Below are 12,583 nucleotides of genomic sequence, written 5' to 3'. Positions count from 1 at the left end.
TTCAGGAAACGTCACATTTGCACGTTATATGTAGCAGAGAAGTTGAAATTTTACATTTCAGCAACACTATGGTTAATGTGTGCTCATGTTTAGGCACAAACCACTTGGTCATAAGATCATGTTTTGGCTTAAAATACCCAATTTTGGGGGCACAGTCCTAGCAGAAAAAGCAGCGATGCCTCAGTGAAAAACAGCTGCATTTTCTGCCATTTCCCCTGCTGCAAAAACATGGATGGGTCGCTATGAAGCACCCATGTTTGGAGCCTGAAAAGCAGATAGAAACACAGCAACGACTTGCTAAAACACAACCGGTTTTGTTGTTTGTTGGTGTCGAACGGTGGGCTGCAGCTTGGAAAAGCGTCTCGCCAAGGTATCACCCCATCCACCTTCCCCTCCACCTCCCAGTGACAATGGCAGCTCATATGCTACATTACTGAAATGGGCAAATGTAATGTATTTGTGGTTTTCAGAAACATGTAATGCCAACACTTTCTTCTGGTGACTGTGCTGAGTGGATCTCACCTCTCAGCTTTGGACAGAGCCAGGCTGGCTGTCTCTCCTTGTTTTCCAGTCTTTATGCAAAGCTAAGTTAAGCTGCTTCTTTGGTCCACAGACATGGGAGCAAGCATACCTCCCGAAATGTCAAAGTATTCCTTTAATTATGATGCATAAAAGCTGTAAAGCCAACCCCCCTAATAAAAGAGTATAAAACAGTTTTTACAGTTGATGTAAAAGACATCTGATTATGACAAATACGCTACTAGAAATCTCCGTTGTACCACACAGTCTGACTCTATTATTAAAATAATCTCTGCATCCCTGCCTCCACCTAATAGAGACCCTTGTCCCTGTCATTTGGACAGTCTGGTTTGTAATATCCTAACTACCAGCCTCCATCCCTGGCAGCTCCCTGCAGCCGGACAGATTATCTCACCTCATTACACTGCTGGGTGATCACAGATTCACTCCTCTTAACAGATGGAAAACTTCAGAGTTTCCCCCAAAGATGAAGACAAACCCATACATACATAAGCACCGGGGATTGTGACAGTTGGCTGTATAGCCGGGTCAAGCGGGCACTGCATGTGTGTGCGCTGTTAAAATTATTTATAGTCCGGAGGCAAGTGTGATTGAATAGGTATAATAGCGTGTGCCGACTGAGCCGTAAAAGTTGTAAGTTAATCCTCAGAGCCTTCTCAGACACTCGCTCCTGGGGTTCTGGGACGTAAGTAAGTGCAGGTGGTCTCACTTCTCAGCCTCTCTCACCAGGCCGTACGTCTGACAAATAAAATCAGACTGTGAGATGTCTCAAGAGCTGACTGGAAGTGTTGTCTCTCAAATGTTGGATTTGCCAGTAAATGTGTGGGATGACTGGTTTTTTGGTGCTTTTGGGATTGTTCCTGTGGGTGAGACATAGTAAATCCAGTGCACAAACAGTAAGTACCTGACAGTGTTCCAGTTGTGGCCAGCAAATCACTCTCTGATGAAGTCATTATAGGAAGCAGAAGGTGCTGTAAAATGTTTGGTAGGGGTCCTAGTTTTACTGTAGGAAAAGCAACCAGGTTTCAGCTGAACCCATACTGCACAAAGCGACAAAGAAAAGGCCATAATTTACAGTATAGACCCAAAAACTGAAGGCTGACTGCATTTCTAAAAACAGACAAGTCTTCAGAAAATGCAATGATCTGACAATGACTCACCCAATGGTCACCAAATCTGTTTCCGAAATAAAAAAAGTCCCGTGCCAGTTTCTTAAGAAGAGACAGTAGTAAGTGATCTCATGTGGTTTTTCATATGGTATGCCCACCCGGGGGATGGCAGGGGACACGTCGCTATGAATATTCAACAGCTCCCTCTATAACTCCGGGAACACTGCGTAAATTGTACACAGGCCCTCAGAGCCAAACAAACCAACCGCTGCTGAAGCCATTACAGATCTCTGTGACTTAATCGTTACTCAGCTGCTGATGAATGGACAGGGACCTGCGGTTAGAGAGACAGACAGAGAAAATAGGTCTCATCAATCAAAACTGATCAGGAGAGATCCTCATTTGTGGCCCACGATCACCGTTTAGCGGTGCTGGAATGTAACTAAGTACATTTACTCAAGTATTGTGCTTAGGTACAAATTTGAAGTGTTTGTGGGAGAAATTGTACTTTTTATTATACCACAATTATTTGACAGCTGAAGCAATTAGTTAATTGACTGACATAAAATGAAGTGGCAGTATTTGATAGCCATTTTTAATGAGCTTTGGACTGTTTGTTGAACAAAACAAAGCAATGTGAACGTGTCACTTTGGGCTCTGGGTAATTGTGTCTGCATTTCTCACTGTTTTCGGTATTTTTACAAACAATCAACTGATTAATGAAGAAATTAATCAGCTTATTAATCCATAATGACAATAATCATTAGTTACAGTCCTGCACAAAGTAGTTAAAAATGAGCTTCACCTCAACCAGCTACAGCAGTAAAATGCTGCTTTTGCAATAAAGGCACTGTTGAGATGTTTAGAAGTGGGGTTGTATGGAGCACTTATCCATATGCAGTGTTTTACATACAGTAGATGTCCGTCAGCACGCCCTTAGTTTCAAGACACGGGCTGGAGTTCGACATGGAAGCTAATGTACTGCTGTGGAAGGGTCATCAACAAAATGTATTTTAGTCAACTGTACACTTTTTTCCTAGTGATATCCAGTGGGACAATGACGACGTTATACCGCTCTCTTCAAAGCCAGACTCCATTGAGAAAAACAGTGATTTAACATCGCTGAACACAGGAGCCAGCTGGTCTACAGCTGCCTCGATTAGTTAGTTTGTTGATGTTGTTGTGTGACTTTGGTGTTTAAAAGGGTTACTTCAGATTCACCAAAGTCACACAATAATACTAACTAACTAACTGATCAAAGCAGCGGCCGACCAGCAGCTTTCTTATTCACGATCTTAAATGACTGTTTTCCTCAATGGAGTCTGGTGGCTTTGACCAAAGCATACATGGGGAATAGAAGCTATCAGTATGCGCTGTCAGACACTTATACACTTAAATTGATATTTTGTTTTTTTAGGTGGGACTTTTTTTTTTTTTTAGTGGCTAAAATACATTTTGTTGTTGACCCCCAACCACAGTAGTGCATTGCATAGCTTCTGCGTCAGTAGTCCTGCTTCTCCAAACTGGGGGCGTGCCGACTGACATCTACTGCAGGTAATACACTGACTATGGATAACTATACCAAACAACCCCACCTCAAAAAATCTGAACTATCCCTTTAATGCATGACTAATAATAATCCACTGATGTAAAATAGTATAACAGTCACAGGGGACATTTTTCTGCATTGACTTATGTTACTTGCGTACTTTTACTTGAATGAAACTTTCTATGTAGGACTTTACCTCACACCAGAGTAGTTTTACAGGGTGGTATTAGTACTTTTACTTAAGTAAAGGACCAGAATATTTCCTCCACCACTGGCTTTTAGACATGGAAAAGTGATTTGCTTTGTTTTCATTTCCTTTTTTCCACTGCTTAAGCCTTTGTGTCAATTTCACATGGAATCACAGAGTCAGTTGTCAAGTGATGTTAAGTTGGATATCTCTTCTTGTCTCCCGGACAGATTGGAAAACTATTAATGGATACATGTTGCAGATACTATATGGGGCAAGATGAGTTTCAACTTTTGCAGCATTCACGAGAAAAGTTGCTTCTTCTTGCCACTGAACCCAGAAAAAAAATGTTTTTTACTGTACATAAAAGTTAGTGAAATCTGTGAAATGACAGCTGAGGCAAGAATTATCATGTCTCCGCTTCTAATTTTTTTTTTTATCTTCTTCCCTCATCTTTCTGTGGCTCTTCAAGGGCGGTCCGTGTCAAAACATCAACCCTAAACATCCACCACTGTGTGTGCACACCATTTAGCAGCAATCAAGCATAAAACACCATCCCTGAGGCTGCACTCGAGTACCCACTAACACCACTCACCGACTGTACTTTTTTAAAATGCCATACTAAATTAAAATTATACAGACAGAGAATGAAACTAGCCTGCTTTGAAATCTGGTTAGAAGGGAGGGGAGTTATTTGAAAATGATACAATGTTGGAAATATCAAACCCACTTCAGCGTGCCTCTGCACCACACTGGAGTCTCGAGCCAGGCCGGTTACAGTGCAGCACATGAGCTCTTTGCGAGTTATGTTAGCAGTGAGGTAAATAAAAGCGGCTTGCATCTGTATCTGTGTTTGACATTCCACCTCCACCTTCACAAGCGGAGATTCCAGAGACGCAGGTTGAGGATGACCTGTCACAACGTATGAATTATGCAGCTGTGTTACAAGGATTAGAGGCAATGTGGGGGTGAAGTAGAGGAGAGGCGCCCTCAACCCTTCATCCTTCATCTGTTATGCACCGCAGCTCCACACCTGTTAATAAAACATATTCCAGCTGGACTTTGATCACTTTTGCCCTACGGAAGTCGAGAGAGAGCCAGTTTATCTAAAGTGAGACTCTGGTTAGAGTTAAAGGAGTCCCTGAGTGTGCCGATGTTGTGCTAATTTACAATTACTGCTATGTTGCATGTCGTGAATGTGAAACAGAAAATGCCCATTAACAGTTCCACATCAGAGCAGAGGCACACGGAGGCTGTGGCTCTGAAGAGGCTCACCGAGAGCTGCAAGTGGATCTATCTGACATGACAGTGTTTATTTGGGCTCATGAGGGCAGTGGTGCCCAAGGAGGCCTTCTGGCACTAGATGTGACAACATTAAGAGTTTGACCTTTTTAGATGTCAGTCCTCGGCTCATGCTGTGCCCATCAGCGGCACTTGTCTGTCAGCAAATGGCGTGAGGCAGCGCTCGGGCCAACGGAGAGCTTTACTCGCAGTGATTTAAAGCAGTCAATAGTGCACACTGGCTGTCTGAGCGGGCTGAGTGCTCACAGGGGAAACTGACTGTCATTACCTTAGCATGGTAGGAGAATTAGCACAGCATGAACGCGATGCTCGCAGTTTAAGAAAAAAAACCTGACAGCTTTTTGATTGAGAGGAATTTTCCTCACACTCATAACATCAAATGATGAGAAATGTAGAGCTGCCAGTGTGTGGTTCTAATTGAATCAACAGAAGAAGTGAAAGAAATACTTTTCCAACTGGAACATTGTCCCTTATTCAACATTTTAAATCCAGGACAAGAATTTTGTGGGTCAGAAATTTGCTTGCGTATTGTGCAGGAAAAAAAAAATTGGCTTTCGATGTTTTGCTTTTTATGGATACAGTTTGGTTAAAGCTGTTTAAATGTTTCCCCTCCTCAGGAGTGACGAGATCTTCCCCGACTGAGATGGTGAATTAGCGTCTCCTCCATGTTCGATTTGCATCTGCACTGACACAACACACACCGATAACCAGTCGCACTATCAGTTTCCATGGTTCACAGCGTCCCTGCTCCCACAAGAGCATCCAACACATAACAACAAGCGCACACTCACAAACACATACACACACATTAAAGTCATTTTATGCCGGCTAATTGTGATACACTGTGGATATGGGAACCAGATGCCATTCCCAAGTCAGTTTTCCAGTGTGGTTTTCCTATCCCTGCCTAACCTCTGCGTCCAGATTCCTCCGACGAGCACCAGCCACTTGTGGTCGTTCGCTCCTGCCCATTCTGCTCTGATTACTCACATCTCTGTCCTCCATTAGTTTCCCGCCTTGAAAAAAAGAAAGTTTCCCCGCAGCCCACCGTAATATGATTGAGGGTTCCCATGCAGAACTAACAGATGGAGGTGTACATATAGATATATGTTTTACTGGATGTCTTTTACTCTGTTCCAGGTTTGAGCATGTTTAAAATTGAGTAGATTTCACTTCCAATGATGCCCACAGACGGCTTTTAGCTGCAAATGGCTAAATGTGCATTTTGCAGTTGCCTTACCACTATTTCCACACTTGCATTGGTCCAGTTGATTATATTTGTATATTTGATATTTCAACTGTTAGATAGAAAGGTTATGGGAAATGTTGTGGGAGAATGAATGCTACATTATTTTCCTTAAACAGTGCTAAAAGAAACACTTCTACAAACACCTTATTGCTGGTAGCATATCTCCCAAAATATCACATAATTCTTTTCCCAATTGAGGTTGTACGAGGTATTTATCCACAGACAGAGAGTTACAGACAATAGATGTCAATGGGCATGCTTCCTGTTTGGAGAGGCAGATGGGAGTACTGTCATGGAAGCAAAGCTATATGCACTGCTGTGGATGGGGGTTATCAGCAAAGGTAATTTAGCCACTTCAAATGCCTACCCCAAAACTCAATATCAGTTTATTTGAGTGCTACATTGAGAACATTTCCACAGCTTTACCTTGCCACCAGACAGTCCTTTACTTTGGCACTACATTTTCTCCACTAGAGAACTCCCATATTCCTACGCATCTCTCTCTTTCGGCTGTTCACTATGTCCATACAACAGTTTGTATGATATCCTACAAATTAGTGGCCCGTTAAGGACGTTTTATCGTTGAAGTAAAGTTAATTAATGTGAAGTTATGGAGACTAGGTTTAGGCAAGTAAAGCAACTGTGGTTAGGTTTAAGACAAGAAACATGATGAGGACGTACCTTAAAATGACTCCAAGTTCACACATTTCTAAACTTCAGTAACCTGGGGCAACATCTCCCTGTGTTTTGTGACCCATCCACTGCCCTAACCTGCCTCCTAACTGGACCGCTTCCTTCTTTACTCTCATCAGCACACTGGTCATGTGATTGCAGCCTTCCAACATACAAGAGATATGCATTAATTACTCATACTAGTCCATACCCATTGGTAGCTTTGTCACCTTCTACCTATGCCAATCCTCAATGCCTATGTACGGTTTCATTGACCACGTCAGTGAGTAGAAAAACATGGGACAGACAGAATGACTGTCTGACAGAATGACACACTGACAGTTTCTGTGATTATGTACAGCATACCATACCATGACTTAGTCATACCAAAAATGAGAAAAAACAAACATTGGACCACAGGGGGAGCCACAGCGATCGGTCGCATTTTAGCCATTTTTAAGCATTTTTCTGTTGTTATAGCGCCACCCAGTTGCCAATTAGAGTTAAATTTCTCCAGTCACCTTGACGCGTCCTGTTCTACATATCTACCAAGTTTAGTAAAAATCGATTTGGTGGTTAGGCCTAGAAAAGAAATTAGCTCTCTAGCGCCCCCATTTTGTTTGATCAGGTCAATAATGGAGGGGTCCCCTCAGATTATGTGTGGTCATATGCCTACAAAGTTGCGTGGTGATCAGTGAAACCCTTGAGATGTTACACACCTGTATGTGATGAGCCACGCCCTCCGTGATATTCATTACCTTATAGAAGCTCAGTTTTAGTAAGTTTTCCAACTTTTGCCAAGAGGGAACTTTAGATATTGGTCCCTAGATTATGTTCACCGAGTTTCATGCAGATCGGTCAAACTTCCAAGGAAGAGAACGATTTTAAGTGTTTTTCAAAAAATTCAAAATGGCGGAAAATCTATATAAACCTGGAAGTTATGGGTTCTTGAGGCAAATTTGTTCCTCATGAGGAGAAGCATCTCTGTGCAAAGTTTCATGTCTCTACGACATACGGGGCATGAGATATGCCCATTCAAAGTTTGCAATTTCAAACGGTTGCTATAGTGCCCCCCTTTGGCCAATTGATGTAATATTGCTTCATTCACATCCTCCCATGACCCTCTACCACTGTGCCAAATTTCACATGGATTGACCAAGTCAGTGAGGAGAAAAACGTGGAACTTAGACACAGACAGACACACCTACAGACAGAGTTTTCGTCATATTAAGATTACATAGGATAAGTATGAATTTTGGTGCATTACTTCTCATAGTGTGTGGCACAGTTATGCTTAAACCTAGGAATATGGCAGTTCTATGGTTGGGAAAATGTAATGCCAAAAAGAGGGTTGTCTAACAGCAAGATAAAGTGGTGAAAATGTGTCCAATATAGAGTACACTCAAACTTACAATGATTTATTTAGGTGGCTAAAATACATTTTGCTGCTAACCCCATCCACAGCTGTAGATTGCTGAGCTTCTGTGTTAGCACTCAGACCTGCTTCTCCAAGACCTGCATACTGACTGTAGGTAATACACTGACAATGGATAAGTACCTCAAACTATGCCTTTAAGTCACCCAGATTAGACTTTATCCAGACTGTTGTGAGATCTAGAACTTTAAGTTTCAATGTTTGACAAACATGATGCATCACTTTGCTGTGTGAAGTGCGTAAGTGCGGGTTTAGTCCTTTCAGACCCTTTACTCCTGCCCTTTTCCCACTTTTGTGGTGAGCAGCACTCCTCACCTGCCCCCGCCCCTTGACTTACTCATTCCCTGTCAACACTCGGTGCCTGGAGGATTGCTTTGCTTAACTTCCTGTGTACACACATGCTTATTAATATTGTGTAGCTGTGTGAGAAAACCGTACGCCCGTAAAGAAGAGGTTGTAAAAGCGGTAGTTGTTGGCCTGTGCTCTCAGAGATGCCAGTGCTCCAGGGTGAGATGATTGGATCCATGTGGCCAGCAGTTCAGGCTACTGCAACTGCTGCCAGCCCCGCTGGCCCAGGTTCCACAACGCGGATATGAGCTCCGTTTGATGGATTGATTTTCTGGACCTCGATACACTTAACAGGTCAACTGTGATGAAAACTAATACAGCCGAGTCCAGACAGAGGTTACATGCAGATCCCCCGTTCCTGACTTTTTGCCTCTACTTGGATTAGGTAGATTGCTTCACAAGATTGTACCAGCAGCCTGCAGCCAAAGCCACGAGAATTACTTTGCTCATGTCAACAACAGCTAAAGCCATGGATGCAAGCCAGCCCCTTGCCTCGCACTGTCAAGCTTTCATCCATCATATTTTGAGTAAATTATAGAAGAGTAGGAATGTGAAAAATGGATATTCAGTGTCTTACTTCTACATGAGATGGTGTGAAATTAGGCTGACAGAAGTTTTTCTTTGTGAATTAGTGTGAACTGGATATTTAGTGTGTGAAAGTAGGTTGACTATTTCACTTTGAAAACGGATTTATCCAGTGATTAACAATGGAAAAATATATTTATTTGGTCAGTCACATTATTCATTTTTTGGCATTAAATCTAATGTCAAAGACGTTAACTAGAAAATCTGGATAAGTTGAGCAAGAAAGTTCATTCCTGGCCTTGAAAATAGTTTATCACTAGGGCTGACTCGAATGCTTCCAGCTTTGATTGATGCCTTGGTAATCAGTCGCTAAATCAGTATTCAAATGCATTACTCCAAAAATCCCAAATAGCCCATGAATTAAGAAATAGTAATCCAACATTTTTCATTATGCATCAACACCAATTATTATTACTTATCCTCAGACAAGGACATTTAAAACTAGTGACAGTTCTGTGACTCAGACACTCTGTCATCCAACATCAGTCACCAGAAACTGTTTTTACCACATGACAGGCTTATAGATTCGTTAGCAAGGTGTCGAAAACGCCAAGCATCTGGAATAGTTTCAAAATTTGTGATGACCCACAAAAAGTCAAGTGCTAGAAATGCCAAAGGAAAGTGACATAGCACAAATCTACAATGAGCTTGAAAAAGCCCCTGAAAACTGTAAGTAGCGAGCTTGGCCATCTTGCAAAGTATCTTTTTTCTAGCTACTATGGCTGAAGTTTCTGCGGCCTGCGTGCTAACAAAGTGGCTAATTGTCATTTTATTTTAGGGGCATTGACTGAAAAGGCAGAATTATTGCTAAAGAAAAACTGTCATGCTTATTTGCCGGTTACCACCACCCCTTACACAGTCTGACTGTATCACCTCTGATAACGTGCCCAATGTGTCCATACTTAAATCATAGGATGGGATATCTCCTCTAACCTGCATGATTGGAGAATAAACCAATATTCTAAATAGACGTTTTGATGCTCTATTACAGTTCTTAAAAGTGTTTTCATAATTGATCCATGAGAAGCCGCAGAGGCATCTTTAAAGCATATAAATAATTTGTTTGGCATAAAATATAAAACATAAGAAATAAGATCATTCACTCAAGGAACTGGTAAATGTGTTTGGAAGTTTTACACAGGCCAAATACATGAAGCTAAGGAAAATATGGAACTAAAGTCAGGATGAAATAAAAATAAATCCTGATACTGCTTCTTCCATACAGCCGAAGACAGACCAACACAGAACACATGAAACTCTAGTTGTGCAATATTTTCACGTCTTAATAATCAGCGTCGCAGGAGCCACATATGAAATGTATACCTTAGTGCCAGAATCATTTTATTGAACACCATTCACTCTTTTCTTGTAATATGAAGTGAAGTAACTTACATTGTCAGATTTGAATGGCAATGTTCATGTTGCTTGCGGGTTTGGCGCCCGTTCCCGTTGCCTTTTTATATTTCCCTGCAGACCTTTCCATAATTTTCTCCCCCACTCTATTTTAAAGGTGGCGGGGGGTTTCTTCTCTTTCTTTTTTCAAACCAACAGCTCATTCGGACCCTTGCAGGAGACAGTGGTCACGGTTTGGCTTTGAATGAGAAGCTAGACACGTATATGGATAGAAAAAAGCTTAATCCTGATCCAGTGGTCCACCATAAACTCGACAATATCATGCACACAGGATGTTCTGTTACAAATCATCTCACGATGGAAATTTGACATAAGTTTGCCCAGCGTTAAGCAGCAGAAGATGTGAGGCTTACCATCAATGTGATATGTGTCATTTTCAATAAGTGGATATAGGGCTTCTGCTTTGAGGGCACTGCATTCTGCTCAACACCACACATATGACAGACATGTTTGGTATTTTTCAAGTCACTTACAGGGACAAATCTTTAAAGAGGTTTTCTGGGGAATAATTTTTGCCGCCCATACAGTAACAATGGAATAATGTCAGAAAAATTCTCAGCTCATACATAGAAATCTGTTAAAGGAACTGTTTGACGTTTCAGGAAATAGGCTGATTTGCCTTCCTGCTGAGCATCACATGAGAAGATCGATGCTATTAAACATTAAATATTAAGCTTCAGCAAATTGCTACTTAGCTTAGCTTAGCATGAAGACTGAAAGGGCCCATCCCAATGGGGCCCTATCCCTTGGCCCTACCCCTAGATATGCGCATTCCCATGAGGGGTAGGGGTGTCCCAGTTCCTTTTTGCGTGTAGGGGTAGGGGGCATAACGAGGGGTAATGGGTATGAAACTAGCCCTCCGGAGTGAGGGATTACAGATGCTGGCTTGCCAGCGAGGGGTAGACGTCACCATGGCTACCACCAAGCAAGAGACGGGGAAAAAAGTATTTATTGCTATTCACGATGTCTAGATTGCAGTTGACAGAAAGCTAGCCAGCTAGCTAATGTTACCATTGTTAGGTTGCTTGTTAGCTAGCTAGCTAGCTCACACTATCTGGCGTCTGTCATCTGTCCTGTTCTGGGGAACTGCCCATTAGTTCGACAGCCCATTGGTTCGACATCCCATTGTTCCGACCATATTAAACTCATTGTTCCGAAGTCTTGATCATCATCATGATGCCCTGTGGTTAAGGTCTGGTTAGGTTTAGGCACAAAAACCACTTAGTTAGGGTCAGGAAAAGATCATGGTGCGGGTTAAAATGAAAAAGAAAGTGACAAACACATAAGCCATGAGCCTGCTTCGGCTCAAGCCGATCGCGGCACACCATACGCCCGACGCGAGCCGTTCAGCACCGCGGACAGTCGGACTAATGGGATGTCGAACCAATGGGCTGTCAAACCAATGTCATGGACCCCTGTTCTGAAAAACTGTCTGATTTGTCACATTATGATAACACGCCAGCTAGCATAACTATGCTGCCTTGTAATGTTAGCTGGTTAGCTAGCAGAAGTCCCCTGTCGTACACATCTTATTACTCTAATGGTACGTTAGTAGCAAGCATAATAGTAGCTAACATTACTATTACGTGGTAGATGCTGGTTGGAAATGTAGATGGCTCGTGGCTTCCTGTTTAAAATAGTTACGTATGCATGAACGTAACCAATGCGGTGACTTAGTGAGTGGTGTCCCAATTCCTAGGGAAAGATTTCAACCACTACCCCTTGTTGCTTCATTTCGAGGGCCAAGGGGTAATGGGCAAGGGCTAGGGGTAGAGCCAAGGGCTAAGGGGTAGTGGACAAGGGGAGGTATCAGGATTGGGCTCTGTCCAAAAGGCCACTAAAGTTCATATATCAACATGCTGTATCTTATCTGTTCAGCCTGTACAAAAACAAAGCATAAAAACAGCAAGGAAGGGTTATGTGCTGTACTGTTGATTCAGTGATACCAGTAACTTTCAGGGGATTGCTGCTGGATGCCTAACAATGTCACACTGACAAGAAGGCTTCTGAAAGTTACTGTGCTGTGCCAAAAAAGGGACTTTGTCACCTCTAGACTGAGCAAGGCTTGCTGTGACACCCGGTTCTAGACCTTATGCTAAGTTACAGCAACCTCACAGACAGACATGAAAGTCTTTCATCCAACTCTCAGCATCAACATTAACTGTATTTCCCCAAATATCTAACCATTAACATT

At 42.3% G+C, this 12,583-nt stretch overlaps 1 protein-coding gene across 1 annotated transcript in view; it reads left to right on the top strand.

The window, feature by feature from the left end:
• The window catches only part of LOC125883561 (collagen alpha-1(XXV) chain), a 191,514-nt gene that overhangs the window by 110,650 nt on the left and 68,281 nt on the right, over nt 1-12,583 (top strand). The window lies entirely within an intron of this gene.

The sequence above is a fragment of the Epinephelus fuscoguttatus genome, linkage group LG23 (genome assembly GCF_011397635.1).
Source record: "Epinephelus fuscoguttatus linkage group LG23, E.fuscoguttatus.final_Chr_v1".
Lineage (NCBI taxonomy): Eukaryota > Metazoa > Chordata > Actinopteri > Perciformes > Serranidae > Epinephelus > Epinephelus fuscoguttatus.
This window is presented reverse-complemented; position numbering and strand designations above follow the sequence as displayed.